The 5276-nt window shown below is 64.0% G+C and overlaps 1 protein-coding gene across 1 annotated transcript in view; it reads left to right on the top strand.

Moving 5' to 3' along the window:
- Window positions 1–5276, top strand: part of LOC102501933 (nuclear receptor corepressor 2-like) — a gene marked incomplete at its 3' end in the record, with an annotated part of 79283 nt that overhangs the window by 23267 nt on the left and 50740 nt on the right. Inside the window, exon 2 of the mRNA XM_006163532.3 lies at window positions 4108–4177. The remainder of the gene's footprint in view (window positions 1–4107; window positions 4178–5276) is intronic.

Genomic DNA, 5276 nt, shown 5'->3' with positions numbered 1-5276 from the left:
GCACGCTCTGCTCCTCCTCACGCTCTGCTCCTCCTCACGCTCTGCTCCTCCTCACGCTCTGCTCCTTTGCACGCTCTGCTGCTCCTCATGCTCTGTGCCTCTGCTCGCTCTGCTCCTCTGCTTGCTCTGCTCCTCCTCACACTCGCACAGCTGTGGTGCTGGGAAAGGAGGTGGTCAGCTCCCCAGAGAGGGGCTGGGGAAGGGGGATTGGCTGACCAGCTTCCTTCAGCTGTTGGGGGCTGAACCAGCATCCTGCAAACGGAGTCGAGAAGGCTCCCCCAACAGAGGAAGTGGAGAAGGGGCCCTGGTTCCCCCAGACAGGCTGAGTCAGAGTGGGAGCTTGTGGGAGGGGCGGTAAGCGTGAAGGGGCGTGTGAGGGTTTGAGAGTGGCACCAGTGAGCATGCGCACGTGGGAGTGGGTGTGTGAGAATAAGTGTGACCGAGGTGGCAGGGTCATGAACGAGTGTGAGTGGGAGAAGGGCAGGCGAGAGTGACAGAGGCCTTGGGTGAGTGTGATTGTGAGTAGGAGTGAGTGTGCCCTCTGGGTCTTCCAGAGAGACGTGCTACCACGGGGGGAGCTGAGCTGGGACCTCTTGGGTATTGGCAGTGGCTCCCCACGACCTGGGTTCGAATCCTGCCTCATTCCCTTCCTCACTGTGACTTCAGGTGGGCCTCATCCACTCTCTGAGCCTCAGCTTTGGGGCGGGGTGGGGGGGTGGCGCTGCTGTCTGTGGAACCCAGAGAGGGACAGCAGGTGTGCATGGTCACCCTCCGTTGCCGGGCGCCTGTCCCGTGTCCACTGGGAAGCCTGGCACTGTCTCTGCAGCTCCCATGCATCCCTGCCCCACCGGTCACCACATGGCTCCTGGCCTGGGTGCTCCAACTCGGTTCAGCTCGGCCGCACCAGCCTGTCCTCACAGCCCGAGGGTCTGCTCTGGGCCTCGTCTCCCACTACCTCCTCTCTGCCCTGCTGTGGTTCCCTCCTCTCCTCAGACCCTTGTCTATGCTGGTCTCCTGCTGGGCTCCCTCCCCATCAGCCGTGTCCCTTGAACTCGGCCAGCCTGACAGGACCTCACCTGGGGCGTCCCTGTGGGTTTCTAAACAGGGAGCCCTCTGACGACGTGCGTGTCGCTCAGACATGAGGGAGGTGCCCGTGGCCCACACACTATGACCTTGGAGCCAGCCCCCGGCTGCCTGGCACTCTGGAGAGGGTGCGGGGAAGGAGCCCGGGGCTCTGTCTTTCCAAGGTGGTGGTCAGGAGCCTCTTGCAGCCCTGGGCCGGCTCTGCCACACCGCAGGGACAGGCTGCAGGTGGCCGGCTACCCAGGCTTCTGGGAGCCAGGCAGGACGGCCATGGAGATGTGCCAGGCCCTCCTCGTCTCCAGCCTTCCTGCAGGGGCCTGTCTCTGGAGCCACCGCAGATGGCAGGGCCAAGTGCCAAGCCTGGGGCATCGTCATGAGGAGAGAAGAAAGGGCAGAAAGAAGTGGCTGGACTGCTCTAAGCCGCGCACAGCTGCCCCTCAGAGGCTCCTGGGGATTTGCAGGGGCCCGCTGGGCGGGGGTGTGGGCAAGGGCTGGAGCTGCCGGCTCTGGGCAGGGGGCGCTCTGGGCAGGGGGTGTCCCGGCCACAGCCGAGCTCAGAGCTCAGCGTCTGCGCTGGCCCTGCACCACGTGATGTTTGCCGCATTCCTGTGAGGTCCGCCTTTCCGTCATCGTGTCATTTGAGAGGTGAGGATGTGGGGCCTCAGGGCTAAAGCTGCTGGGCCCAGGCCGCCCAGGTAGGATTCGAACCCAGGGCTCCTGGCTGGAGAGCCTGAGCGCTGGCCCCAGCTGCCCCAGCCTCGTGAGAGTAGGCAGCTGCATTCGGCTAGCCCTGGGGTCCTGCACAGCGTGGAGAACGGGGTCCTTACAGGGTCACTGTTTGCAGATGGGCAGGACTCGAGGGCATTGCTGGGGAGCAGGCCCATGTTCCGAAGCCTGCCTGGGAGGGCTGGGGGCGCCCATTGTCACAGCTGCTGCCAGGGAGTGGGGCAGCGGGTCCTTGGCTCTCTGCGCTGAGCTCCGCGCTGTGCTCAGCAGAAGTTAGCACAGTGCTGGCGTGGAGGTGAAGACGATGGGTCCTGCATGGCTGGCTGCGCAGTTCGAGTCCCAGACCCAGATGCTTGAGAAACACACCAGGTGCATGTGTGTGTGTGCCCACCATCTGAGAGGAGATCTGGGGAGAAGGGGTTGCTGAGTGCACCCCCTGGGGCGGTGTTTTCTCACTCACTCTCTCCCCCTGGCGAGCACACATGCCCTGTAAAAAATTTAAAAACAAAAAGCAAACCGAGGACCAGCAGATGGCATAAAGGTTACGTCACTAGTTATGCCACTAGCCTCCCACATGGCCGACCGACCGTGGTTGGAAAGCCCAGACCTGGAGGCTTGAAACTCACGTCGGGTGTGTGCCTGTGTGCCCGAAATCCGGCGGGGAGAATGGAAGAGGAGGGATTGCGGCGTGCCTATCCCTTCTAGAAGGTGATTTCTCGCTTTCTGTCTGCCTCTGGCGAGCGTGTGTACCCTGTAGCAAAAATCTCCCCCACACCCAAAAAAGCAAAGCAAAACAAAATGAACGCACATGCAGAGGGGTGCAGAGGAGCGGATCGCAGACGGAGCCCTCCGCCATCTCTCCGGCGCGACTCCCAACTTCTCTGGGAGACTGCTGTCTCTGTCTCTGCTCCCTGAGAGTCGCGTGCCTTTCCCAGAGTTGCGTGAGGAGTGGTAGAGTGCGCGACCTCAGCCACGGCCCCTTGACACAGCGGAGCAGGCCGGGGTGCGCTGCATGCTGGGGTGACTCTGCAGCTCATTCCTCTCCTTTTTAAATTTGCTGGAGGGCGTGTGCACTCACTGGAGAGGCGCCAAGAGGAAGGCGAGAGAGCACCACCCTGGGGATGGTCATGCCGCGATCCCTTCTCCGTCTCTCCCTCCTGGGATGTGGGCATGCATACACACACACACGTGCCTGGCGTGTCTCTCAAGCTGCTGGGTCCGGGACTCGAACTGCAGTCAGCCGTGTGGATCTAGCAGCCTTGAGCACCAGGCCACCGGCTGGCCGGCTCGCGCCCCTTCCGTGTGTAGTTGTAGTCCACGGCAGATGGACATGTGCAGTGCTCACGTGGACTGGCAGTGGGGTTCTCAGTGGCTCCTGACCACGTGCAGCTCCACGTGGGTCTGGGTAGCGGGTAGAGACCTCGGAGCGGAATTGCTAGGCCACGCAGTGGCCGCACCGTTCCACATCTCACCAGCCCGCCTGGGGTCCGGTTACTCTGGTCTCAGCGACACGGCACTGGCTGTCCCTGCATCGCAGCGGGCGTGCGGTGCTCTGCTACGGTCTTGCTCCGCGCTGGCCCCACGACTGATGACACCGAGCGCCCTCGTGAGCTCGTAGCCGCCTTTTGCCCTGGTCTGCCGAGTGTTGGGGTGACCGTTTCTGGGGTGGTCTGGCTCTCAGGTTTTATGGGTGCTTTGTGTATATGAGGGGTTTTCAGGGAGTCTGGGACAGCACGTCTCATGACAAAACGATGTGTAGGCTTCAGATTTTGGCACCTAAATAAACCCATAACTCCATTTGCCATGAGCTCTCCGAAGGCCCCGTGGGCTCTGGGCGTCCCGGTTTCTGGGCCGTGTGATGATGTGGGTGTTCTGAGCGGCACAGTTGACCCGCCATGCTTCCCGTGTCAACCTCTCAGCTGTTCTAGGGCCCCAGAAGACGTCCTCACCTGTCCTGGGCCAGTTCCACTGAGGCCCTTGTGCCCCGCCGGAGTGCGGGCCTGGGCCACCTTTCTAGCTGCCGCGCCGTCACCTCCGGCCGTGGAACTCGGGCAGAGCGGTGGTTCTGCCAGCCTCCGCCAGCCTCCGCCCCCCTCGCAGTCGCATGGCGGCCGCACCTGCTCCCAGGGACTAGGGAAGCTCAGAGGGGTTCGCGGTGGGCACGCCTGGCCCAGAGCCCCAGGGCCGCCCTCCCCCCAGGCTGACAGCGTCACCTGACGGTGTCTCCTGGTGTCGCCGCGGCGTGAACCCCAGGTGGGCCCCTTGGTGTGTACTAACGGATGGTGTTTCCTCCCGCAGGTCTCTGTGAGTCGCCAAGGACACCTTGCACACCTCGCACACCTCGCACACCCCCACAGGGCAGTTTCTGGTAAGTTCCTGGGATTCCGGCTGCGGGGCCCTCCTGTGGGAAGGGCTTACTGGGAGGGACAGATTGTGCCTGGGGGCCATGGTGGGGTGCGAGCCGCCCAGGGCAGGGAGATTCAGATGGTGCCTGGAGAAGTGCCCGGGCCGCCTGCGGACACGTTGGGGAACTGGGTTTCTTTTTGGTGCTTTCATCGGGGGTGAGGCCCTGGCAGACCCGTGTGAACCTCGGGGAGTGAGCTGCCTCTGTGCCCATATTCCCGTGTGGCAGGTGGGCGTCCCACCGGGGCGGTTGGGGTGTGCAGGGCGGGCGCAGGCGCCATGGCTCCTGGCTGGCTGCTGCCGGAGCTTCGTTCTTCTGAGTCGGGCAGTTGTTCTCAGGCCGCTGCTCCGTTCAGGCCCCGCTCCAGGTGCTGGGGACAGACAGACCAGTGACCTGTTCTCCCTGGGGACAGGGGCTGCCCCCGCAGTAAGAACGGTGGCATGCAGTGGGTCCTGGTGTGCAGGGCCGCAGAGAAGGGCTTGGGAGCGCGTGGGGACTAGGGGTCAGTTTCCTATGGCTCAGGTGGGTTTCCTCCGGAAGGCGGCACTTGAACAAAGACCCCCAGGGAGGAGAGGAGCGCTTTGGGACTGGAGTTGTGTCCCTGCGGGGTGGAGGGCCAGTCCGTGTGGAGTGGCCGCCTGGAGCGGCCTCCTGGTTTGCAGGATTTCCAGAGTCACCTGGTGGGCTTCCTGGGGAGGCCTCTCACTGGTAGGTAGGAGGGGGCTCAGCCCTGTAGATCGTCTGCACCCCCTGGCTGGGTCGTGGTCCGGGGGCTCAGCCCTGTAGGCGCCTGTGCCCCCTGGCTGGGCCGTGGTCCGGGGGCTCAGCCCTGTAGGCATCTGCGCCCCCTGGCTGGGCCGTGGTCCGGGGGCTCAGCCCTGTAGACGTCCGTGCCCCCTGGCTGGGCCGTCTGTGGTCCAGGGGCACCCCGAGCAGTGGCCGGGATAGCAGGGTTCCTGCCTGAGCTTGGGGGCCTTTGGAGTGGGTGGAAGGCGGCCTTTCCTAGGTCCCTGCGCCTCCTGGCTGGCCCTCCTCCTCCACCAGCCGGCTTCCTGGCCGGCCC

This window comes from Tupaia chinensis, unplaced genomic scaffold (genome assembly GCF_000334495.1).
Source record: "Tupaia chinensis unplaced genomic scaffold, TupChi_1.0 Scaffold142542_1, whole genome shotgun sequence".
In the NCBI taxonomy this organism is placed as follows: Eukaryota; Metazoa; Chordata; class Mammalia; order Scandentia; family Tupaiidae; genus Tupaia; species Tupaia belangeri.
This window is presented reverse-complemented; position numbering and strand designations above follow the sequence as displayed.